The sequence below is a fragment of the Marmota monax genome, unplaced genomic scaffold, assembly GCF_021218885.2.
Source record: "Marmota monax isolate L192 unplaced genomic scaffold, Marmota_monax_Labrador192_F-V1.1 WCK01_AAM20220418_F8-fsc00132, whole genome shotgun sequence".
NCBI classification, from domain to species: domain Eukaryota; kingdom Metazoa; phylum Chordata; class Mammalia; order Rodentia; family Sciuridae; genus Marmota; species Marmota monax.
Genome location: NW_026695199.1, coordinates 8,403,654 through 8,431,652, shown reverse-complemented (window position 1 = coordinate 8,431,652; position 27,999 = coordinate 8,403,654). Strand labels below are relative to the sequence as shown.

The following is a 27,999-nucleotide window of genomic DNA, read 5'->3' as shown; positions in this document are numbered from 1 at the left end:
CAACACAATTAAAAAATGTGGATAACTTGATTTTGAGCTAATCCTAGTGAAAATCATCAAAAGATTAGATATGAAAGTTTATATTTTTGCAGTATTTAACCTGAAAAAGTGAAGGATAAGTGTATTTAACAAAAATATACTGGTTAGTTATGAAAAAATGATAGGTATTCTTTTTATCTGCTAAAAGGAAAACTGGGAGGAAAGAAGAGACAATTTAATAAGAGATTTATTTAAATGTTGAAGAACCTGATTATAATTCTTATTAAACATTAGAGTAGGTTTTTGAGAATTGGATTTTTCCTTAAGTATTTTAGAGGCGGATAATCACATCTTATATAATGTGTATATTACAAATACAGCTGGGAATGAAAGTATAAGGCCAAGAGCTCTCCATTTCCTGTTCCCCTTCTATTTGACACAAGACTTTAGATCAAAAACTGAAAATGCATAATTTTTTGGCTTTCAGTGGGTGATTGACCAGTATGGAAAAGAGAAATATATTTCCCAACATAAAAGCCACAATCCTTTTCTTTTGAAGTTAGTGGGCTAAATTAAATTTCTTACTCAAATATTGCAAGGCAGATGTTGAAGGGGCTTATACTTCATTTTCAAAATAACATTACCTTCTGCTGAATGAATTTTTTAATGTGATTGAATGACATCAGTGTTTTTTAAAGCAAAATTCAAAGTGGAAAAAATTTGGTCTTAAAAAGTTAGGGCTTTATTTTCAGTTGTAAATACAGTAGGATTTGATCAGAATTCCAACCTAGTGAGAAATTTCAGACAAGGGGGACAAGTAAATGAATTAGTACTGACTTAGTATTAAACGGATTTGCAAGGCTAGGGAAAATCTGTTTATAGACATAATAGAGAGGGTTGAGAATAAAGGAGAAATAAGAAAATATTTCAAAATTACTGTTTGATTTATTTCCCAGTCTTCTGTTTGTTTTTTAATGTCAAAATGCATAGAATGGGGATGGGTTGTGGCTCAGTGGTAGAGCGCTTGCCTAGAATGTGCAAGGAGCTGGGTTTGATTCTCAGCACCACATAATAAATAAATAAAATAAAGGTATTGTGTCCAACTACATTTGAAAAATAAATATTAAAAAAAGAAAAGTATAGAACTCCAAATTAGCCATCCCAGAGAAACTTGCATGTTCCCTAGTTTCATTTGTTAATGAATATAGCAGTATTTGTAAACCACATGTTAAGCTCTTTGAGGCAGTAGTTTTTGTTTTAACTATTATTTTGTTTCCTATCCTGCTTCAGTGTAGTAGTTCATAAAAAAAAAAAAAAAAACATTATCAGTGAATACTTAGTACCTAGGGAAGATCCAGAATTCATTTTGGAAACCTAGAGAGGGGTAGAACTTTTGGTTTTCTTGGATCTGGGGACTCTGAATAGCAGAGGTTTGGATTTCAGCATCTTTCAATTTTTTAATTCTCATACTTCTGTTTTTTTCCCCTATGTATTAAAGAGAAAATCAGTCAAACTAATAGGCATTGATTGCTGAATGCCTGATAAGTCAGTCCCTTAGGTTATTCAGATTTTAAAAACATGAAAGGTGGGGCTGGAGTCATAGCTTAGTGGTAGAGTGCTTGCCTCGTGTGTGTGAAGCACTGGGTTTGATTCTCAGCACAACATATACATAAGTAAATAAAATAAAGGTCCTTCAACAACTAAAAAATATTTTAAAAAACATGAAAGGTAATAAGTGTCAGAAGAGTATTTAACCTGGATCTTTTTAAATCAAAGCATGCTTGTTCATTTATTTATTCACTCACTTATTCACATGCTGTAGCATGCTGTTTGATAGAGTGGCAGCATCACTAATATTAACATTTTCTGATAGTGTTCAAAAAAGTTCAGATAGTACATAGGGGAATATATTTTTTTGGCAGCAAGATAACCACCATACACAGACTGGCTACCCCAAATCTTTCTTTCCTTTTCTTGTTCTGAAAAATACATTAAAAAGGCGGGGGGGGGGGGGACAGAAAAAAGTACAGATAAATATACCCATTTCCTAAAACATGTGGCTAACAATTATTAACAAAATGAAAACTATAGTGAAAGCTACCCTCCCTGAGATTATTACTTCTCCCTGCCTCTCAAGATTTTTACTTCTCAAAATAATCTTTTCTTACTAAACTAAACTAAAAAAAAAAAAATCCCCTTTAAAACAGGAATTTTAACTCTGGTTAGGATGAATAACAAGATTTTGTTGAAGTGCTTATAAGGATTTTTTTTTTCCTTTCTTTCCCACCAGTTCCATAGTATGTGTGGAGATCTTTTATTAGACACCCAGAGAGATCTAGTACCTTGTTATTTTGAAGCATTCTCACAGCTGAGATAGTAGGGAATCTGGCAGCAATTTATTTGGATTGTTTAAAGTTTAGAAACTGCTTTTAAGAAGGTGATGTGGTAATAGAGAAGACCTGTTTGTGAAGAAGTAAATTGAAGATTTATCAGTTCTTTCTGATAAGACAGCCCTTAGCCTACTCTTTAAAATCTTCTTTTAAATCTTCAGCCCTTTAGTTGATGAAGCAGTTTATATCTAGTGTGCCACAGGTGTCAGATCTGGAGGCAGAAACCTGTCTTCCTTATATTTATGTCTCCTGTTGTACAGTGCTGTTACACAAGTCTTGCTTTTCAAGAAGTCAGATGTATGAAGTAAGAATATTTCATAAAATTCCTTTATTACCCACTTACTGTGGGAATTATTTGGAACTTTACATCTTAAGGTAAGAGTATTTGGTTGCAGTTTTTTTACAGTGGACCCTTAAACCTTACCTATCTGGTAGAGGTGTGTCTATCCATTTGCAACCCAGAAACAAAATACTCTTCCTGATTTAGGATGCTTAACTACTTTTTTTTTTTAAACTATTTTTAGTCATGAGGTGAGGTGGAATTTTGGAGCAATATAGTTATACTTTATCTTTTAAGAGATAAAACCAGAGTTTTGAAGGAAAAATGTGAAGATCAGAGTCCTTTAGGAATTCCTGTTGGAATCAGTATTATTGAGTGTCTTTGTAAATAATTAGATATAGTAAAATCTTAATGCTTTCAGATATACTGAATTGTGCTGGTGGAAGTAGACAACATGATTATTGAGAATAACTTGAAAATGTTAAATAAGTTTTTATGAATCAGGGTTAGGAAATGTGCTGTTTAGGGTAAATGGTCTGAAATACAGCATGGTTTTTTTGGGTAAAGATTAGTATGATGTAGAGTGAGGTTAAAAAAGGTACTAGAGATAACCAAAATCATAATTCTTATTTTAAATAATGCTATGATGTATCTACACAAAATAGATTATATATGTTTCTTGTTATTGTTCTATGAAAGTGATGACTAAAACAAGGGAATGTGAAAATATTCAAATGATTGGAGGGTTTAAGGATGGAATCTACCATTAAAGAGGACTGCAGATTTTACCTGATTACATTTCTTATTGCTTATTACTTAATATTCGAATTAATAAATTACTCAAATTGAGTTATGGAAAAAATACTGAGGTGTGTCGGATAGTGTTATTTTGAAAATAAACAAGTACATTTTTCATTTCTTGATTATTTGGAATTACAGACTAGGGGTAGCATATTTATGGAAGTAGTTAGCTATGCATCTCCAGCAGAGAATTTTGTGTCCCTTCTTCCACCTTCCCCAAAGACGTATATGGTCTAAATTAATCTTTTATACCCCTGTAAAATAGAGGAATAGAAAAGTAAAAACCAACATGAAGAAATAAAAACCTGTCCTAAAATTAATTCCTCTGCTGTTGCTGCAGGTTGAACTCAAGAGCCTTGTGCCTGCTAAACATTTACTCAATCATGAAGCTTCACCCATGTTCCTCCTGGATCCATCTCCTAAATAGTTTAAAAACATTTGATTGAAAAATATTTCAGAGGAATCTGTGGAGAGATTGATTTCATTAATTTTGAATTTAGAATACGTGTGCATTAACTTGGGAATATGATCTCCTTTACCACTTTCTGTCACCCTAAGCTTGAAACTTGAAAATAAAAGGAATTCTTCTTGTTCATGTCTTATTGGGTCTCTTTCCATTTCCGCCTTTGACCCTATTATTGTCTCTGTCTGTGTTCTGTTTCTCTTGCTTTTATATGGAATTAATAATGAAAATAGTCCTATTGCAAAGTTTCTAGTAGAGGTCTTATTAGTGTGAGATGAAATGGAGGAGTTAATTCTTTTATTTGCCATTTATTTAGTGTCTCCTATGTGTGTGGCTTTTTTCAATATCTAATAGTCTCAGCCATTTCTTTCCCAGTGAATGTGATAAAATTAGCTCTATTTAAAATCATTGCATGTGTTAAATGTGTACAAGTTAAATGAATTTATACATGTTGTAGTTAGTAAAATTTACCTCCAAGGGAACTTTGCACAGTGATAGCATTTAGTTTTCTTTATGATTTTTTTTTGTACTTGGAGATATTGGCCCTCTTTTTATTTTATTTTATTATTTTTTTTATTAGTTACACATGACAGTACAATGATCTTGACAATTCATACATTTGAATCAAATGGGGTCTAATTTCTCATTTTTCTGATTGTACAGGTTGCAGAATCACATTGGTCATACAGTCATCTATATACATACAGCAATAATAATGTCTATTCTGCTGCCCTTCCTATCCCCCCTTCTCCTGCCCTCCCCTCCCATCACATCTCCCTACACAATCTAATGTGACACACTTTTTTTTTTTTCTCCTCACAACATCATACCTGTATTCTGTATAACGATGAGGGTCTCCTTCCATCTTCTGTGCAATTCCCCATCTCCCTCCTTTTCCCTCCCTTTCGCTCCCACCTCTCTTCCCTATTTAGTGGTAATTTTCTTCTCATGCTCTTCCTCCCTATCCCATTTTGAGTCACCCCCCTTATATCAGAGAAGACATTCGGCATTTGTTATTTAGGGATTGGCTAACTTCACTTAGCATAATCTGCTCTAATGCCATCCATTTCCCTGCAAATGCCATGATCTTGTTATTTTTTAGTGCTGAGTAATATTCCATTGTGTATAAATGCCACATTTTTTTTATCCATTCATCTATTGAATGGCATCTAGGTTGGTTCCACAGTCTAGCTATTGTGAATTGTGCTGCTATAAACATTGATGTGGCTGTGTGTCCCTCTAGTATGATCTTTTTAGGTCTTTTGGGTATAGTCTGAGAAGGGGAATAGCTGGGTCAAATGGTGGTTCCATTCCCAGCTTTCCAAGGAATCTCCATTTGCTTTCCAAATTGGCTGCACCAATTTGCAGTCCCACCAGTATCCTCGCCAGCACTTACTGTTGTTTGACTTCATAATGGCTGCCATTCTTTTTGGAGTGAGATGGTATCTTAGAGTAGTTTTAATTTGCATTTCTCTGATTGCTAGAGATGGTGAGCATTTTTTCATGTATTTGTTGATTGATTGTATATCCTCTTCTGAGAAGTATCTGTTCAGGTCCTTGGCCCATTTGTTGATTGGGTTATTTATTTTTTTGTTAACTTTTTGAGTTCTTTGTATACTCTAGAGATTAGAGCTCTATCTGATGTGTGAGGGATAAAAATTTGTTCCCAGGTTGTAGGCTCCCTGTTCACCTCACAAGGAGATAATTACCACTATTAGCATACTTTTTAAACTATGTTTATGAAGCATTGTTGAGATCTCCCACAATCAGCTAGGGATATTTATGGATTTGAACAAAAGGTGTTTTTCCTAGATTCATAAAATTTAAATTCTTATTGAGATGAAACTACTGATCAACTATGTAGATGATGTCGGTCACTTTATTTGGAAGTCTGTGTTAGTTTTCAGTGTAACTTAGCAATTTATGGTATTTAGATGAGAGCCATATGTACCATTTTTTCCAGAGTGTCCTTGACAACTAAATTACATTTAGGAGTTATTCAGTATAATTTTACCCTGAAGATTTTCTAGTAGCAAAGGGGTACATGTATCAATATATTTGGTGATTGCTGCACATAGAGATCTGTTAAAATAAGAGAAGTAGAATTACGGGACTGTGTAAGGTGGAAAATAATCTTTTAAATTAGATTTCAAATACAGTGTTTCATATTATTAAACATCACTAGTTATATATTACATGTACTTGTAAAAACATATGTATTTGTAGAAAATTTGATAAAAACCTCTAAAAAGTAGAAAAAAAACCACCCAAAATATTGCTGTCTAGAATTAATCATTTTCTGTAACTTGTCTTTTCATTTTTTTCCTTGATATACATCAGTCAAATATTTATCATTAAGAGCAGAATTGTTACTTAAAACTTTTACTGAAAGCTTCTTTGAGTATTATTTAAACATCAGTTGGAGACTTCAGATAGTGATTATTTACTTACAGAAACTAATGAATACTTTCATACTTAAATTTTTGTATTAAATAATGTTTTTTATCCCACTTTCTCAGATTAAATGCTGTTAACAACTTGGTTCATAATCAAATCTTCTAGTTTCTTTTTGTGGAGAGAGGGGGAGAGAGAGAGAGAGAGACAGAGAGAGAGAGAGAGAGAGAGTGTGTGTGTGTGTATCTGTCTGTCTGAGAGTACCTTGGAATTTGATATTCACATTTATGCTGACTGTTCTATTGTATGAATATTCATAATTTATATCTTTTTGTGTGGGTAGACATTTAGATTGTTTTTATATGCTACTATTACAAATATAGGGCTGAAACAAACATACTTTTGCATTTGTTTTTGAATACAAAAGTATTTCTTTGGGATGGGTCTCTGGAAATGAAATTGTTGGACTGGGCCAGAGGATGTACACGTATTAGATTTGATCACCAACCTCAAGTGTTACTGTGTCACAAGTTTGAGAATGCTCCTAGATATAATCAGTTTTCTTGGTTTTTAAAAAATTCTTTAGGCAAAGGATTGTATTTTGTCTTTTTACTTTGACAATTACTGTCAAAATGGGTGAATTTTTATATTTATTGTTCATTTGGATTTCTTTTTGAAATTTTCCTGTTTTGTCCTTCACCAGTTATTCTACGGGGGCTGTCTTTTTCTTAGTCGTTAATTGGTGGTGTTTATATTTATGGGTATTAATGCTTTATGGTGTTACTCATTGCATATATTTTTGGTTTATATTGCTTTCACAATTTGGGCAATATTTTTCTTTTGGTAAATTTTATTGTTTTATGATTTACAGAGACTTTGTGCACCCAGTATTTAAAAATTTTTAGAAAGTTTCTTTTGATACTTCAATATTTTGTTTCTTAAAGATACTTGGATTTCTTTTTTGCTTGTAGTGTTGAGTTATTGTGTCCATTCATAATCTACTTTTTCAGTAACAATTGACCAACCCTTGCTTATTAAAAATCCTTACTTTTCTTTTATAATACTATCTCTTCTGTTTTTCCTTTACTAGCTGCCTCTTGTTGATTTTCTTGCTTATTCTTAGGGTTTCACTATATATTCTTTGATTTTTTTTTTTTTTTTTAAGCACCTCATCTCCCCACTATCTTTTTTTCCCCTGTCATGTTTCTGGTCTCCACTGGATGGTTTTATTTAGTCCTCTGTTGTTCAGTTATCTATTCCCGTGACTCAGATTTACATCTCCAATTTAAACTTTTATTCTTGATCATTGGATTCAAATCTGGCTATGCAACATTTTTATCAAGAGAATCAATTCAGAATTCCATTTCATTCATAGTAGAACTGAAGGTGAAAGTCAAGTACATTAATTCTTATACCTTTTTCTTAATTCAGTTTATTAATCTATTATCTTCTTTCTTAATCTATTGTATAGTGATGAGTAGGAATGGGATAACTATAACAAAAGCTCCTTTAAAAAAGAGAATAGGAAATGTGCAACAATGATTGGTTCTTGTTAATAATGAAATCCTTTTGGGCGGAAGTTGTGATGACTTTACCCTAGCAAATTCCTTTTTAAACTAATTTTGTTCTGTGAAGGGAATGTTCTTTTAATTGCCCTCTGTGTCTTGGCTTTGTTCTTTAGATGTTTTTACCTGTTTGTTAACGTTTCTTGACCCTGTCTGAAGTATAGTAGTATTGGAGAGTATGATACCCCTAGGAACTGTAACACTTTTGTCACCAACTGGCAGTTGGTATAGATTGAGGGCTTGCAGGATTTAAGTTTAATCATATATTTCTTTAAGTCATTACTGTACTTTAGTGGTAAAACTCTTCTCAAAAACTTCATGAGTTTGTTCCATTTTCTTTAAATCAGGACCATGACATTAATTGTATAGCAAAAGATCTCTTTTAGTCATATGTTTTTGAAACCTGATTTACTTATTCAGCTCTGTACTAGGTTGGTTCCACTCTCCCATGTTTCCTGGCTACTTGAGGATATCTAAACTAATAGTTCTGGATGATATATCTGTCAAGGTTAAACTAGAAGAGATGCAGAGGAGATTTATGTATTGATAGGTGGATTCAGAAATGTATTACAATCAGGCTTATGTGATTGTGAAGCCTGATTAAGCAAGTCTGAATTCCATAAAGCAGGCAGGCAGAAAGGGAAGATTGTGGGCAAGTTGGAACTAATGGGCATTGGTTAAATGTTCTCCACAGGTAGTCAAGAGGGGAAGATAAAGTGAAGAGAAAACAAGTACAGAATTAGCTATTGTTTGGATTCCCCATTTTTGCCAGAAAGAACTAGATCTCTTGTAAGAGATAACTAAGTCAGGCTCACTGGTGATGATTATCCCAAATTATAGTCAGCTGATTAGAGACTTTAATTACATCTGCAAAATTCACAGCAGCATCTAGATTAGTTTTTAATTGAATAACTGAGGGAAGATATTGATGCTACAAATGGCTGCTGCCCTTTTTTCTTTTTCATAGTTTAGCCTAACCAAGTTGACATATTAGACACCATCACAGGTGGGAAGGCAACACTCTTTTTTTTTAATATATATATTTTTTAGTTGTCAGAGGATCTTTAATTTATTTATTTGTATGTGGTGCTGAGGATTGAGCCCAGGGCCTCACACATGCCAGGTAAGTGCTCTACCACTGAGCCACAACCCCAGCCTGGGAAGGTAACACTCTTAACCTGTTTTTGCTGCTATCTGGCAAAGAACTTTTGCGGTCACACAGAGCATTTAGAGCACAGAAGCAGTTGCCTTTTCTAGCCTAAAGAGATCCAAGTTAACTGAACTCTTGTAGGTTGAACTTCTCTTATTGTTGCTTTCTCATTTCCGTTTTTACTTGGAAACTACTTTATTTGTAGGTGGATTGATCTTTAACCAATATTCTAGCACACAACAAATAATTCAGTTTCTCTAATTGGCTTTTCTTAGAGCTGTAGACTTCGGAGATACATGATATGTCCTCCCTCTTATTGTAGGCAGGAATTTTACTAAATACTTTGGAACTGTACAACTTAACACTAGCTCTCCAGCTTGAGGCTCATTTTCTTGCTACCTGTTCTACGAGTTGCATCAAGAGTTTTTAGGAGTTTGTTTTGGTAATACCTCACTTCTAATTTACTGTATTAGTTAAGGTATTAGGTGAATTCTTTCAGCAAAAAATACTCAAAACACATGTGGTTCAGATAGGAGACAAATATTTAAATAATCATGTGTGGCCAGCACCCACCATATTAGAAAATGCAGATACAGAACATTTCCATCATCACAGAATGCTTTATGGATACCTTTGCCTTGGGTGTTGACTTTATTTAATCTACAAGGTCTAGCCTGGTTGACCAGCATTACATCCATGTTCTAGCTTGTTGTGGGCTGAATTGTGTACCCCAGTATTCATGAGTTGAAACCTCAACTACATCATAATAAGACTGTATTTGGAGATAAAGTGTTTAAAAGGTAATTAAGGGAAAATCAGGTCACATAGGTAGGCCCCAATCCAATTTGACTGGTTTCCTTAAAAGAAAAAGAAATTTGGACACAGAAGGAGACTCCAGGGATTCATACACAGGCCTTTTGAGGATACAGGAAGAAGGTGTCCATCTGCAAGCCAAGAAAAGAGGCTTCCGGAAAAACCAGATGTGTAAATACCCTGATCTTGGACTTCTAGCCTCCAGAATTCTGAGAAAATAAAAGTTTGTTGTTTAAGACACCTAGTCTGTGGTATTTTTTGACAGCCTTAGTAAACATAGCCCATGAAAAATAAGAAACAGGTGAGCACAGTTTCCTTTTTAAAGAATTGACTAAGGAGTTGCAAACATCACTTCCATTGTATCCCATCAGCCAGAACTTTGTTACACAACCACACCTAGGACTTAGCTCTTGCTACATGGGGATGTAATCCGATAAAACATGTAGAGAAGTAGTAGTCTTTTACTAAAAGAAGAAGGGTAGTGTGGATATTGGGGGATAATTAATGTCTTATATAATTCTAGGATTACATTGTCTTTAGGGCTAACAATATGAGAGAATAAGTCATTCCTGGTTCCAGAAATAATCTTGTTGGCCTAACTTTGGTTATGTTTACATTCTTGAACCAGATAGTCACTAAGGAAAAAGATATTTTGTTCAAGACTATATCATGTTTTTGTATCCTAGGTAGGAAGTGAACTAGGAGAGGACATTCCTATCTAAGCCTTATAGAATGGTTTCCCAAAGAAAGAGGGTTTCTATTGCTAAAAAGCTATGTTGGGATAATAGGAAGCGAAAGAGTATTGTGTATGAGATCTCTAAGGTATACCCTGAATTTTTATACTTTTCTCCATTTGTGCCCATTACCCTAGCACAGACTGTTATCTTTGATTTCATAGTAGCATCCTAATTTGGTCTTCTAGTTTTCTAATTTCCCCATACTTTATTCTTCATGCCAGAACTAGACAAATCTTTCTGAAATATGAATTATTATTTGACGTTTCATTGCTCGTAGAACGAAATCTAAACTTCTAACTTGGACCTCTGTTTTTATTACTGCTCCTATTATTCTAGGCTCCTTTTGTATCCCTTTCAGTTTATTCACTATCTTCTTGTCACACTGACCTTTCTGTTAAGAGCATGAAGGCTTTCTAGCTTGGTGTTTTTTTACTTTCTAGGATGTTTTTCTGGCGTTTTGTTTTTTCTTGTCCTTCAAAGCAGATATCCTTCCCTCTCTAGGATTGTTGGAGGAAGCTTACCCCTCTGCACCTCCTCTTCTACCTTACTTTCAGTTTTTGTCTGGAATTATAAGATGAACTGGGATGAGGAAAAGAAGACCTGCTAATTTTTGTCCAAACTTTGTTGATTTAAATACTTTAGCGGACTCATGTCTGGTTCTTAACTACTTAGAAAGGGGTTTGTGAATGTGGAAGCGATTGGGTTGGAGAAATTTGAGTGCTTAACAGACTCAGATTCCTAACAAACCTTTGTTTATTCCTGTGTCTGCATCAGTTTTACTACTATTAGTTGAAACTTATGGAATTACTTTTTTTATAAGTTAGAAGTCATCTAGTGTCTGTGATTTCTTATGATTCAACATGGTACTTTAGCATACTTTAACATCTTTGACAGTTCTCTCTTGTTTATGTTCTTTGTCAGGAGTTTTGGATATTGTGCATTTAACTTGTTAGAGGTGCTTTTGATAATTCTTTGTAAATTGCCATAAAATATTTGGATTCACATTTTGATAAGATATAATTACAACTTGGATTAATTTGGGGAGAAGTAGAAGTATAATGTTGAATATTCTCATCCAGAAGTAAGGCATGCCTCTATTATTTTTTCAGGCCCTTCACTTGTCTTTACTAAGATTTTATAGTTTTATATAAGTTTATTTTATTGCTATCGTGAATTGTCTTTTCTTTCTTACATGTTTCTTGTGTAGAATTCTATTGATTTTGGTATTTTGATCTTGTGTATAGCCACTAAACTGATTTTTTTTATATTAAGGCAGTTGATGCTGATGAATTTTATGACTAATATAATTTTGGTAAATTGTTTTGTGTTTTTTGAATGCCCATACTAAATTTTACCAGATACGTTTTTGGTATCTACTCTCCCTGTTCCCTCAATCTGTTCATATTGTAGTCATAGATTATCAAATACTAAATGGTGAGTATTTGCTATGATATGGTATTGTCAGTATTGGATTTGATAACAGTAACATTTTCATTTATTTTTTATGAAGATTATCTGCTTCATGTTAGATTTTCAGATATGTTAGGAGAAAATATTTTCTTTTGTACATTAGTCTTAGGAAGATTTATGTTTTACAAATGCAATTTATATGTATCCCTTTTTGTTTTAATCTTATATGCTTTTTTTTTTTTTAGTTGTAGTTGGACACAATATCTTCATTTTATTTATTTTTATGTAGTGCTGAGGATTAAACCCAGTGCCTCACACTTGCTAGGGAAGTGCTCTGCCACTGAGCCACAATCCCAGTCTTCCTATGCTGTTTTTAACCATGTTTGCCACTAAATTGCAAGAAATGAGATTGATGAAGTGCTTTGTTTGGGCTGTATAGCTTAGTAACTTTTAATGTAACATATAATTTATTGCATATCTCTTTAAATAATAAAAAAATTTTAAACATTGGTGAAAAACTTAAAAGTTAATCTGTTTTTGTATGGTTCAGTAGTGGTAAGTGTATTCATATTTTTCTGCAACAGATCTCTAGAACTTTTCATAAAAAACTGAAACTATACAGTAATGCCCATTGAGTAACAAGTCCACATTTCCCCCTCCTCCTCCCCCCAGAATCCACCATTCTGTTTTCTGTTTCTATATACTTGTCTACTTTCAGTAACTCTTATAGGTGAAATCATATAGTAGTTGTCTTTTTTTTTGTGATTGTCGTTAAAATTTAATTTTCTCAAGGTTCATGCACATTGTACCATGTGACAGGATTTCTTTCCTGTTTAACACCAAATAATATTCCGTTGTATACACTGTATATCACATTTTGCTTATCTGTTTGTCAGTTAATGGACATTTGGATTTCTATCACATTTATCTAATTAATTTTCACATTTACCTAATTTATTTCAAATTTATATTGGTACTTGGAGGGAGATAGGAACTTAATTTTATATTTCCAGATAGTTAATCAATTGACTTAGCTGTTTTAGTCTGTCATTTCCCACTATTTGAAATGCTATTTCTTCTATTTATACAAAAGAGTAATAGATTAAATTATATCTGCTTAGTATATTCACATTGCATTTGTGTAAGATGAAGTCCTACATAACTAAAATTTGTTTTGTATTAAGCAAATTCTTTTATTATTTGATAAACAGGTAGCATCTATGTAGGATTTTATGGTTAACAAACTAATTTTACATATTTTTCAGTAAATCCAGGCAGCAGTCTTTGGTTTTGTTGTACTGGGATTAAAACAAGGAATATTCTACCACTGTGCTACATCCCCAACCTGTCAGCTAAATTGCTAAATCTGGCCTCAAACTTGTGATCCTCCTACCTCAGCCTCCCAAGTTGCCACAATGCCTATCTTCAGACAGTGGTCTTTTGAAGCAAAAATTTCCTCCTATTTCTAAGCCTTATACACTTGGCATCTTTCCTTTCCTTCCTTATTGTCTTACAGATTTCTAGTAAAAAGTGTAAGTGCTTTTATGAAGAAGAAAAGAGCAGCACTAGCATCTATATAATGCTCTCACCAACTTGTGTGATGTCATTAGTCTTATTTAATCTAACTTTGGGCTTGAATGTCCTCCAATGCTATTAGTGCCAGACCAACAAACTGTTGTATAGTTTTCTTGCACTATCAGTCTAGTACTCTTGTTTGTTGTACTATTCATTTTATATCTATTTCAGATGAACTGGGAATGATTTAAAACATATATAATTGTTATTCAGGTAATGCCCAAATCGAAGAGCTTCACTAAGATCTAATGTAAATAAGGTTAATTCTGTTGTAGAATATGATAACATCCTATAAATCTAGCCTGTTCTAAAGTTTGTACCAATAATACTAAACTGTGAACACTATTTTTAATTTATTTATTTTATGTTGGAGAAATCTTAAAGCATCTTTTTTTGTTGTATTAAATCATATAGTAAGGGTAGACTATAAAAATTTAACAGTAGAGGAAGAGTTGAAAATCTCTCCCCTATTGGGATTAGAGGTGTAGTCCACCTCGCCTGGCTGAAACTTTCTTTATAATTAATAGTGTATCATGGACTCTTTCCATTCTTGTAGATCTGTAAAGTCCTAGGTGGAATAAGTAAGTCCTTTGATTTATAGGAAACACATTTCTTGAGTAATTACACTAGAGAGGCCATAAAAGGGTAGTAAGTAGCGCTGGAGCATGGGAATTAAGAAAGCAGACTTTGATGTGAGACAGACCATATTCCATTTCCATAATTTACTGACCTTTAGCAGGTAACATCATCTTTACTTTGATTTTTTTTCAACTACAAATTATGGATAAAATTGTCAAACTTATGAAGCTATGAAGGTTAAATGAAGTGATATGCATAAAAGCAATTAAAACTATGTGTAGCAAACAGTAAGCAATCACTAAAATACTATTGAGGTTATTTATAATTACTCAGCGTGTTAGGTATTATAAACACCTGCAAAAGTGGTGATATTTGAACTGCCCCTTTATGGATAAGGCAATCACCAGAAAGGGACACGGGGGGGGGGGAGATGAATATATATATATCACAAAGATAGTCAGTTACAGCATTGTTTGTAATTGCAAAAGATCAGATGCAATCAAAATTTAAATAAATTGGAAAATAGGTCATAATACGGGAATACTCCACAGCCATTAAAAGTAGTTTATATAGCTAGCACGGTATACTGTTTTACTTATTACAGGTACTCTTTAACTTATTTTGATATTTCTCTGAATTTAATTCTTAAATAAAATTCTGGAATGAAGTTGTCCTTTCAGTCAGAAATAGCTTTCTTTACTATTTTTAGGTTATGGACTTTAGTTGGAGACTCCTCAAAACATACTTACATCATTCTGCATTATGCAAATTATTCCAGGAGGTTATAGAGTTCTTGAGGCATAGGTTTGTGAAGCATGTATGAATTCTAGGTCAGGAGTACTGGATTTCATTTTTTGTCAATTAATGAGTTAATTGCCCTTTCCTCCTTTTTATCCCTCTAAAATTAAACAGTAAACAGTCTTTCTCCTGTCTCTCAAATGATAACACCAACAGCTACAGAATTTTTCTTTTCAGGGTTTGTTTCTATATACTCTTTCAGAGGGTTTTTAAAAATTTTGTTTTGTTATTAATTGGTTAAAAAATTATAAGTCACTACCATTTATCCTTTCTTTTCTTTTCTTTCTGAAACTATTGGAATCTTGACTTAGGAAAAAACTAAGTCAAGAGAGAGTTGGTTTTTATATCTGTTTCTTTTTTCTTCCTAGACATTTGAAGATGGTGGATATGGGAAGATAAGATCTACTTACTTAAATGTATAGCTGTTTCTTTGTTATATATTTAACAAACTACAAAGCTATAACTTGATGCCTTCAGATTTATATTATAGGTATTTATTGGACTTTTGTTTTAAATAGGTGGGTTGAGCATGTTCCTTCAACTGTTTTCCTCACAATGTCCCACTGATATTGTTTAAAAATTAAATTAAACCATAATTCTGAAGAGGAGGAACAGATAGTATTATATTAATTCCACTACCCTAAAGAGGAGCAGAAGGACTTCATTACTTTATAATATAATCTTAATGTGTGTTCACATGTTTCGGAGGAGGGAAGTGAGAGGATCTAACTTAGGTGTACGAATGGATACAGGCTTGAATAATGCCATTGGTACTGTTTCTCTCAATGTTTTTGTTCTCTGTTTTTCTTCTGTATTAGCTTTATTTTTAGTAAAGATGTCTGTCAAAGGAGAAGGGGTTAGGATTTCTAGGCAGACATGGGTCATGAGGCTACCATTTACACAAACCATATGAAACATGTTCCCCATAGAAAAGAGGGATTATGTTATTTGGAAAAGGGAATAGGGAGAAAACATGTTGAACAGTAAAATTACAGTTCATAGTCCACTACAGGTACCATCAGAGGACCAGAAATTTTGAAGAAGATAGAAAGTTCATGGAATTGGATCGACAACAAATCCAGAGGAAACTGGAATCCAAGATACCCCAAGGTAAGCTCAGGTTTTCCCAGGCAAACCTCGGAATGGCTCCAAACTTGAAATCAACAAATACAAAGAACAGTACTGTACAGTTGGGTAATAATCAACAATTTTTTGAAGAATTACTTTCCAAAGTGCTGGATCAGCCTCCTTTCTGACCTTTCTCCAGCCTACACAGCCCAAGGCAGCATGTCTGCCTTTAGGCCTCAAGTTTAAGAACTGCTCTCTTAAAAAATTTGTCCTGCATTTCCACTGATTATTGCAACCTGAAAGAGAAGTAGACATACTACTACTATAACAGGGAAAAGCAGTTTTGTCTGTTTCCTGCTAGCTGATTTCCTATCCATGTGTTCTACTTGCTTAAACAGTGCTTTCCCATTTAAGGGAGAGACTACTTGGAAAAAAAAAACTGGACAATCTTAGAGAAAGTCCACACAATCACTGTACTCTCTAAAGCAAATCTTCTATTCACCAATGTAAACAGGGATAATCAAACACATGAGGATCAAGAGGATGGAAGAGGATAAGATGAATAAAAGAACAGCTTACCTCAGATATCATTCAGAAGAAAACTTCAAGGAAAAACAATCAAGATTTAAAACAATTTAAGATTTAAAAGCACATAATGATTAATTATAGCTGCACTGAAGAGGGGTCAAAGAACCAGAAAAGGTTTGAATATTATAAAGAAAAAAATTAATGGTTGGGCTAAATACCAATTTAGCATGAGTCAAAATTGTGATTTGAAACAAAAAATATGGAAAAATTTGAGACAAAATTTAAGAGTTTTGGAAAACATATCACATAGTTTCCATATCCATAAATATAGAGCTTTAAAAGTAGAGACTAGGAAATAAGGAAAAGAATTTTTAAAAAAGCAAAAAACAAAAAATGAAAATTTCCTAAGTTGGAGAAAAAATAATGAGTTTTTAGATTGAAAGGTCTACCTAGTACCAAGCAAGATGAATGAGAAAAGATCCACCTCTAGATACATCTGGTAATGTTTCAGAATCATAAGGATGAAAAGAAAATTCCTAAATTACTCCCAGAGAGAATAAAATATAGAAGGTTAAGTAATTTGAATTCTTAGCAGCCATATTGAATGCTTGATGATAGTAAAACAGTAGTGATTTCTTTGTTCAAGAGAAAATAGATTAGGACTCATAGCTCTTATGCCCAACTACACTGTTATATGAGGACAAGCACATCTTTTTCTACTTGAAAAATCTATGCACTTCACTGTATATGAAAGTATTTGAGATACTATATTAAAATGAAAAAGATAATTTTAAGATAGAGGATATGGTATGGTGGTGGGGAGTGGTAGAAAATAGTGCCCTACAGTAGCAGTCTTGGGCTTTCAAAAATAACTGAAGAAAGCTAGAAAATTCTAGACTAATTTTATTAGTCTAAAATATATGAAGTTCTTCAATCAGTAATGTATAAATGACAAAATTATATTTGACTTTAGTGACAGCATTTACCTCATTACAAATGTACTTAATTGATCTTTAGTTTTTAGAATCAATCTAAAAAAAATGATAAAATGGACTTAATTAATGAAGTAGCATGTCTTAAAAACCTTTAAAATATAAAAATAATATCTATAAAATTAGGAGATGGAGGAAAACAAAGGAGAGGCCAGTCAGTGCTCATTTCTTCAACTGACAGTAGATAGCAATGTAACAATGTTTTCGCCATTTTGATGTAGGAAGATAATGCAAAAGATCTTTTATTCATTTTGTGGCTTTGTAGCCTTGTAATTATTTAAAAACTCCAAGTTCTTTGCACCACATTTATAATATTAAAGATATGGCAGATATGATGCATTTACCTGTCTACCTATCAGAACTACTCTTGGGGAACAAATACATTCTAGGGCTTGATTGTTTTTATAAACTGAGATAGAAATAGAAAAAATATAGAGGTTAATTCTAGGAAATAGGAAATATAGAGGTTAATTCTAGGAAATAAGCAAGTTATATTAGAATACAAATATGCCTTTTTATGTAGGGTACATGATTCTTTCTTAACCGGCTCTGAATTTTGAATGTTGATTCCTGTCTGAAGAAACTCCTTTTTTCCTCTCTCTCTCTCTCTCTCTCTCTCTCTCTCTCTCTCTCTCTCTCCCCTTTACTCTCTGACATACCACATAAACACTATTGTGAAAAATATGGAAATATGAGAAAATCCTGAGTCTTCCTTCTTTCTAGTGCCTCAGATGAGATGACTTTTTGTCTCAAGTATTAAAGACCAGGATTAGAAACCTGGTTTGTCCTTAAAGTAGAAGTCATGTGGTCAGGGATAACCACAGCTATTGGGAATCAATATTTGTCTTCTGAAAGCTTGGAAGAAATGAGATGGAAATAAAAATTGCTGTTTTCTTATATGGCATTACTTTTTGTGGGAGATTTCATAATAATTAGGTATCTGAAATTTATGAGGGAAGTTGAAAGTAATTGTAACATTAGTTCTAAGATAATGTGATCTGAGATATCCACATGATGATCTAAGAGGTAGTACAGAGTTACATCAAATGAGATCAATGTACTTTATTTTAGTTTTGAAATGAAGTGTTGCTATGTTACCTAAGCTGGTCTGGAACTCCTGGGCTCAAGTAGTCCTCCTACCTCAGCCTCCTGAACAGTTGGGAATTCAGATGCAGCCATCTTGCCCCAGCTGAGATCAGTATTTCATTTCATTTCTTTTCTGTTTTCTTTTTTTTTTTAGTTATAGGACACAATACCTTTATTTTATTTATTTATGTGGTGCTGAGGATCGAACCCAATGCCCCACTCATGCAAGGCAAGTGCTCTACCACTGAGCCACAACCCCAGCCTCTCTTTTCTTTCTTTCTTTTTTCTTTTTGTACTGCGGGATTTAGCTCAGGTGTGCTTAATCACAGAGCGTAGCCCTTTTTATATTTTTGTTTTGAGGAGGCTTTTGCCAAGTTGCTGAGGCTGGCTTTGAACATGCAATCCTCCTGCCTCAGCCCTCTGACCTGCTAAATTTATAGGTGCCCGGATAAGATCAGTATTTATTTATATAAATATGCCTGAGGATTGTGATAGAATCCTGTGTATATATCCACCTGGGGAACTTTTGAATGTTACAGTCATGTTCTGAGATTCTCTTTATGTGACAACGCCTAATGATTGTGAGTGGTCAGGATCAGGTTAATGGAAAAGGGAATGGTGTCCCAATTTGTAATTTCTAGCGTAGCCCATGATGAATAGAGGCAATTTAATACATTTCTTAATAGATGGAGTTGAGTTTGAAAGGGTAGTGTTTGGTAATTGAAATAATTCCTTGCAAACCATTCAAGATTTGTTAGGAATAAATTAGGCTAGAAATAAAGTAGTAACAGATATCTCGAGACCATACTAATTGGAATTTGATATCAGGGACCTCAGACCACTAAGGACGAGAGGAAGAAAGACAGAACAGTGGGATGCATCAAAACTTGGGTAGTTTTTACAACTGAATTATTCTCTGTGTCTTTGGCTTGGGTTTCAAATTTTTCTTATAATTGCTATTCCCTGATTTTTTTTTTTTTTGGTGTGTGTGTGTGTGTGTGTGAGAGAGAGAGAGAGAGAGAGAGAGAGAGAGAGAGAGAGATTTTTGTGTCGTGTGCATATCTGTTAGTAGATAACTATTACCTATAGCTTTGGAGCAGAGGACAGTTAATATGTTGCTAACCAGATTGAAAGTTCTATACCATCTGTAGATTTAGCCTATTTAAAAACAAAACAAAAAAATTTTGAAGTAAATTATGCATGTACTAGTTTTTATCTTTATTTGAAAATGTACAGTATACCATGTAAGATTAGGGTGGCATTGGTGGCAGCAGTGGTTGGGCCTGGAATAGTTGGAGCAGCCACTGTCAGAAGGATCACTCCAGTGGTAGTGGGCTGCTAAACTTCGTCAGCGCCTGTGCTTATAACTGCCCCAGCTAAACACCACGCCCTTGAGCTACCTGTCCTTCATTGAATCTATAGACCTATTTTCTTAGGAAGGAGCTCAGCCTGACCTTACTTTAGTGATGTCCAGCAAAGGGAGCAACATAGATGGGAAAACGTACTTAGCTAATGGAAGCCCATCTAACAAGCCAGAGGAGATATTTGGAGTTAAGGAGGAAAGGGAGGCATTCTCAGGCTTTAAAGTAGAGGCCTTAGACCAGAGTTTGGGCTTGACTAGGTGTGATGGTGGCCCCAATTTCACCAGTAGAGAAAGTCAAGGCATAGAGAGCGCAGGTAAAGAAACGGATAGCATGTGGACACTGACCATCACTGTATCAGTGATGATAACTGAGTCCGTAACTGCTCAGAGGAAGAAGAAAAAGAATAAAAGCAATCATGGCACTGTGTTTAGCACAAGCAAGCTAACCATGACCATGGGGTCCATGAAGAACAGGAGACAACAGCCCTACTCCAGCCTTCCAGAGTAGGAGCTGGTTTCAAGTGCCCACTTTGTATGTGAGGCCTGTGGGGTAAGAAGGAGTCTGTTCAGAATTTCCACCTAAAGAATGGACTTGAGGGCCATACTGGTTGTGTCAGTACCAGCATGGCACCTGACTGGCCAGTGGCAGTGATGATGACCTGAAGATGGTGGTTTGGGATTAGGTATGGCAGTAGCCAATACTCAAGAGTGGCCACAAAGGTAATATCTTTTAGGCCAAATTCCTTCCCAACAGTGTTGATTCCACCTTAGCCATTTGTGCTGTGGATGGCAGGTTCTAGTAGCAGAACTGTCTGCCCAGTGCTACAGGCATACAAAGTGTATGGCCCAGCACAAGGGAGCATCCTACAAGTTGGCCCTGGAACCAGATTCTCCCTGTGTGTACCCTATATGTTTCCATCTGCATTTGAAGATGCAATTATTTTCACCATTGACCTGAGACAAAGACTGGCCAGCTTTGAAGCTGGTGGTGACAAAAGAGAAAGAGAAGAAAGTGGAGCAGTATACAAACTCCATAAATCATGCCAGTACCTGCTGGTTTGCAGTAGGTGGACAAGACCAGTTTTAAGGATTCATGACCAGAGGAAAATTGATGAGAATGAGAACATTGGAATACTCAAGAAATTCTGTCCTCATTAGAATTTACTCACTGGTAAACAGTCCAAAGCAAACATCACCTGTCTGTGTATAGCCACCATGGCACAGAACTTTTGTCCAGGAACTCTTTATAATGATGAAGATGTTTTTCTTTTCCAACTCCTCTCAGAGTGATGGAGCCCAGTGTGTGAAGAGATATAAGGGCCACAGAAATAATGCTGTGGTGAAAGGTGTCAGTTTCTATAGCCCCAAGAGTGAGTTTGTGGTGAGTGGGCACATCTTCCTCTGCAAGAAATCATTCTGCCAGATCATTCAGTTCACAGAAGGGGAAAAGGGAGGTGTGATAAATTGTCTTGAGCTCTACCCTCACTTGCCATTGCTGGCAACCAGGGGCCTACATCATGAAGATATGGGCACACCCGCATCTGAAGCTTCCACTGAGCTGACAAGGGTTAAAGGATCTGATTAAGAAGAACAAGCAAGAGTGAGATGAAGATAGCTTACAACACACTGTCCTGTTTGATAGCCACAAGCTCTGGTTCCTTATATATCACCTGAGTCAGAGACACCATCACCAGCACCTGGGATTGGAGCCATAGACTTGGAATCTGAAGAATCTCTGAGCTCCTCAGACACAGAGTACTAAGAGGAGGGCCCTTATTGGTGTGTGCATGCCATCCTGAGGCCTCATACCTATGAGGAGTGGGCTGGGGCTCCCATCCTGATCCTGCCTGGATACCACTTTTCTTGTCCCATACCCTTAGATCCAGCAGAAACACACTTCAAACTTTTTGTTTATATAAATACATCTCGGGAGGACGACAGATCAGAGGACATTGAACCAACAGAGAGCACCCAGGAGTGGGGTTCTGTGAAGAGGTGTTAAGGACTTAGCAGAAATGGCTTCTTCCTGAAGTTTTTTTGAGGGGGATAGTAGGGATGTTTTGTTAACTGATTTAGAGTTAGAGAATGTGGCTTCTTTTTCTTTAAATCTCTTTTGTTTCCTATATGGAGATGGTATGAGGAACAATTGACTGTTCAGTACCACGGTGCCAGGGTGAAGGGTAGAAATGTCACTCCCTCTTGGGTTTAGGTTTTTTCCTTTGTTTTTTAAAGTCTGTGACAGTTTCATTGTCTTTTTTTTTTCCCTCCCTGAGCAACCCAGGATCCTATTTTTCTGGGAAGTCTTTAGATCCCCTAACCATTCCACACTTTTCACTTTATCTCATTCATTCTCTGTACTTTCCACAGTGTTTTGCACTTGATTATGTATCCTTTACTCTCTTACCTTCATCCCATCACCCCCTAAGTAGATCTGGTGAAGTAGGCTGGAGAGGGGTGGAAGGGAGAAGGATATTACCTCTTTTGTTATATTTTATTAAAAAAAATTGATGGTAGCAGTCTTCCTTATCACTATTAGAGGCCGTATGTTATGTATAAATATTGTTAAAAAACAAGTCAAACTTGGAAAAAATGTACCATATGGATAAATTTTGGGGTGAATATTTTATCAGTTTTATATACATTGAACCTGTTGTGAAATAGTGGAAAAGCATTGAATTTATGGTGTGATCCCTCATAGGTAACCAGTGCAAATGTCCAACAGAGAAAATTGTTATTAGAGATGTGAAAAAAGGGACTAACTGCTTTATTTCTTACTTTGGTCAGTATCTTATTCATATTTGGACAAAACTGGGCTTATATTTCATTCTGTATGTAGGATAACTTTGCATTTTAAGTTTTATTTATTAGATTATGGGAAAAATGGACAGACTATAATTGATCAAAGAAGAGGAACAAAATTGAAGATTTTAATGGTAAACTTTGTCAAAATTCATGATCAAGTTTATATAGATACTTAAAAATAAGAATAATTAATTGTCACCAGAATCTCCAGAATAATGACAAACATACCTCTAGATAATGTGGACAGTATTTAAAAGGCTTAAGTAACAAGCCTTAAATTGAGGATATATAAAATTGCGACTTATTTTTTAAAAAAGTAGCCATCATCCCTTAGTAGTATATTGTACAAATAAGGAATTAGTATAATTTTAAGTATTTTAAAATATTGCTGAAATGAATTTTTTCAAGGCCAGATCATTCATTTGTACAAATATTTACTGAGTGCTTTACAAGGTAGCACATACCTATAATTCCTACAATTTGTGTGTCTGGAGTAGGAAAATCACAAGTTCAAGGTCAGCCTCAGCAATTTAGAGAGGCCTACACAATTTAGTTGAGACCCCGCCCTCCCCCTAAAATAATTTGTACATGTGCAGTACAGATGCAATTTTTTTTTTGTTATTGAATATTCTTGATTTGTGATAGGTAGAATTCCATGGATGTTAACCTGTGAAAACTTGATCTTCACTAAGAAGTGCTTGAAATTTGTACGTTATTACATTAGTTAGTTGTGTCTCAGGGTTTGGTGAGAGGTTTATTTTTCCCTGTATGTATTTTTCTTTTATACTGTGAATGTTTTCTTTGTATATGTATTTAATTTTATAGGTAAAACTATAGTTAATTAAAAAAACTATAGTGGTAATATAAACAATATTACTCTACTGCTCTCTATATATGTCTGGAACCTTTCATCATTTATAGCATAACTGGTTTAGGAGAGATAAAAGTTAATATCATGGGGATACATTGTTGTTTTAATTAAATATATGGACATTCAAAAGTCTTAGCAAATTTTATTAGCTTTTTAATTTAAATTCTGTTTAATTCTTTCATTTTTGCTTGGTCTAGGCTGTTGCATACCTTCAGTTTCATATTTCTGATCAGTCTTACAGTGTAGGAAAGAGAAAAATCAAAGTTATGATGACAAAATTTATACATTTTACTTTTTATTTTTATTTATTTATATTTACATATGACAGCAGAATGCATTACAATTCATATTACACATATAGAGCACAATTGTTCATATTTCTGGTTGTACACAAAGTATATTCATACCAATTTGTGTCTTCTTACATGGACTTTGGATAATCGTCTCATTCCACCATCATTTCTAACCTCATGCCCCCTCCGTTTCCCTCCCACCCCTTTGCCCTATCTAGAGATCATCTATTTCTCCCTTGTTCCCCCTCCTTACCCCATTGTGAATCAGACTCTTTATATCAGAGATCATTTGTTTTTTTGGGATTGGCTAGCTTCATTTATCATTATCTTCTACAATTCCATTTACCTGCAAATGCCATGATTTTATTCTCTTACTGGTGAGTAATATTGCATTGTGTATAAATGCCACATTTTTTTAAATTCATTCATCTACTGAAGGGCATCTAGGTTGGCTCCACAGTTTAGCTATTGTGAATTGTGCTGCTGTAAACAATGATGTGGCTGTGTCCCTGTAGTATGCTGTTTTTAAGTCCTTGAGGTATAGACCAAGGAGGGATAGCTGGGTCAAATGGTGGTTCATTCCCACTTTTCTAAGGAATCTCCAAACTGCTTTCCATATTGCTTGCACCAATTTGCAGTCTCACCAGCAATGTATGAGTGTACCTTTTTCCCTACATCTTTGTTTGTATTCATAATAGTAATAGCTGCCATTCTGAGTGGAGTGAGATGAAATCTTAGAGTAGTTTTGATTTGCATTTCTCTAATTGCTAGAGATGATGAGCAGTTTTTCATACATTTGTTGATTGATTGTATGTCATCTTCTGAGAGGTGTCTGCTTACATCCTTGGCCCATTTATTGATTGGATGATGATGATGATGATGATGATGATGATTATTATTTTATTTTTTAGTTGTAGGTGTATCCAGTACCTTTATTTTATTTTTATGTGGTGCTGAGGGTCAAACCCAGTTCCTCACACATTCTAGGTGAGCGCTCTACCTCTGGGCCACAACCCCAGCCCAAAATTTATATACTTTTAAGAAATACTTGGTTCTTATTTTTTCCTGTCTCTATTTATTTATTTACTTTTTTTGGTGGTATGAGAAATGAGCCTCTCTCTACTAGTTTACAACTTTTTAGTAGTTTACTACTCTCTAGTAGCTTGTTTTTGTTCTGGGTGAATGAAGTCATTTTGTCTTACTACCAGTTATCTATCTATTCTGTTTGAAAGTGTGGATTTTGAGCCAGAGGTAGTAGGTATCTGTAATCCCAATTACTTAAGTTTGAGGCCAGCCTGGGCAATTTAGGTAGGAGACCCTGTCTCAGTATTAAAACAACAACAACAACAACAACAAAAAAAACCGGTGGGCAGATTCAGCTCAATGGTAAAGCACTCCTACGTTAATCTCTAGTAGGAAAAGAAGTGGATTTTGGAGTCCAGGCATTTCTTAAATAGAAAGAAATGTATATTTGATGGGTGGAAACAGAACTTCTTTACAAGGAATTGTTGATTCTAAAAAGTTTTCTATTTGGTGGTGTATACCTATAATCCCAGGGGCTCCAGAGGCTGAGGCAGGAGGATTGCAAGTTCAAAGTCAGCCTCAATAACTTAGTGAGATCCTTAAATAAAATATAAAAAGGAGCTGGGGATGTGGCTCAGTGATTAAGTGCCCCTGGGTTCAATCTCTGGCACCAAAAAAAAGAGAAAGTTTTTATGTAGAGCAACAAACACCAACAAGGTGTTAAGTCATACAAAATAGGTGCCTGTCAGCACATTTCTACATGTTTTTAATTTTGGTTTCTTTTTCTCTATTTAGTGAGAGTAGCCCTGGTCTTAGACATTTATTAAACTTCTATCCTTTTCCTCCTTTTTAATGTGAGACTTCACTGTGGACATTTGAATCTTATTTTAGTCAATATTTTCTTTTGTGAGTTTACATTATTTTTATGTGGTGGTTCACATATTTGTTTTTATATTATTTGTATTTTGTACTTAGCAATAACTATTATTTATACTTTAATGTCTTTGCCACTGGCAAAACCTGAAAGGTGTTTTGCCATTGATATCCATTTTAGACAAATGGGAAGACAATTTTTGTTTTGTCTGTCAAGTGAGGTTGAACTGAAGTTGGCTCACTTTTATGATGATGGATTTTAAGACACAGGGATATGAATCTCCTTTTGCCTTGTGCTGTGGCACAGGTCATCATTATTAACAGGCCATGATATTAATAATAGTGCTTTTATTTTTTAATAACATTTTCAAAAAAATTTTTTGTAGTTATAGATTGAGAGAATAACTTTTTTTTTTTTTTTAATGTGGTGCTATGGCTCAAACCCAGTGCCTCCCACATCCTAGGCAAGTGCTCCGCCACTAAGCTACAGCCTCAGCTCCATAATTGTGCTTTTAGAAAGCACAAAATATAGTCAAAGAATAAATGTTTTCATTATCAAATATTATTTTTAGTAAGAGTTAGGGTATGCTCAGTGGTAGGTAGCCTGTGTGCTTAGCATACACAAGGCCCTGGGCTTTATTTCCTTTTACATTTATCATTATCACCCTAATCATTACTGGTGGTGGTGGTGATAATTTAAAAGGGATTAGAATTCATTATTGGATATTTGATAATTCCTTTATTGTTGCATTTGTTTATTCAATCAACAGATACATGAGTGCCTGCTCTGTAAAACTTTTGATCCTGGGTATGCATTGGCAGATTGGCAAATGAAGTGTTTCTGCTTTCATCAATCTTCTAGTCTATATGGGGGACAGTTGATACCCATTATAAAACAGGAAAACCATAATCATGTATTAATAAAATCTTGGAATTGGGGATGTAAACTCAGTTGAAGAGTGTGTGCTCAATCCCCAGTACTACCAACCAAACAAAAATAAATAAAAATTTAACAGAAAACTTTTATAAGAGCAGTACTCCATAATCAGAACAGAAAGAAGGGGCAAAGTAAATGGTTTGGTTGACTTGAGTCTTAGGGGTCCTCATTTCTTTTCAAAGACTTTAGGAAGTCTGTTCTTGGCTTATGGGGAAAATGAGTGCTGTATTATGAGATTCTTAATCCTGAGTCGGGTTGCTTACATTTGAGGAAGAGCGACTGTTTACTTAGTCAAAAGATGGAAGCTATTGATTACTTAGTCAAAAGATGGAAGTTAATGCTTCCTAAATCTCTTTGAAGCATAGAAATAATTGACCTGGAGGGTAGGAAATAATAAAAGGCAGTTCACTGGTTCCTTTTTAAGCCAAGTTGCAACAATAGAAATTACTTTGTTTGAGAAGCCACCAAGTACCAAGCATACATATACATAAGTGAAAACAATAAGTATGGTCTGAAGGAAAACAGTTATATCTTTACTATTAATTCCACTTATCCTTTTGAGTCATTATTCTGGATTTGAATCTGAGTTTGACTCTCCTATATAACTGTGTACCCTGTCTGAGTCTTGGTTTCCTTATATATAAAATGAGAATAATTCCACCTGAAGACAATATAGTTGGTGATTGTGAAGATAGAAATTGGAGCCAACTGCCTACATTCAAGTCTTAGCTTCTCACCTGAATTAGTTTAGCTGGGAATAATTGGTCAAGTTGCTTAGCCTGTCTATGCCCTAGTTTCCACATGTGTAAATGGTGATTATAATAGCACCTTTTATGATTAATGTGAGAATTAAGTCAGTTGGTATTCACAAAGCATTTAAAAAGGCACAATAATACATTTATTATTTTAAATCATTATACATAGATGGGTTGTTAGGGCTTGATAACATGTATTTAAAAAGTGTAGGTATTAAAAAAATACCTACACGTTGCCTAGCATACTACTAATTCTTCCTAAATACCAAAAACTTAAGTAGTAGATAATTTATCCAATTTCATCTCATATAAACTTTTTAAAAAATATATTTTTAGTTGTCAATGGACCTTTATTTTATTTATTTATATGTGGTGCTGAGAATCGAACCTAGTGCCTCACACATGCTAGGCAAGCGCTTTACCACGGAGCCACAACCCCAGTCCCTCATTAACCTTTTTAGAAGAAATCGTGCC

General features: G+C 34.6%; 1 protein-coding gene and 1 pseudogene across 5 annotated transcripts in view; both read left to right on the top strand.

Annotated features, from left to right (window-relative positions):
* Positions 1-27,906, top strand: LOC131423593 (DDB1- and CUL4-associated factor 8-like; annotated as a pseudogene).
* Ankrd17 (ankyrin repeat domain 17) overlaps positions 1-27,999 on the top strand; it is a 148,238-nt gene that overhangs the window by 2,962 nt on the left and 117,277 nt on the right. The gene's annotated exons all lie outside the window — the stretch shown is intronic.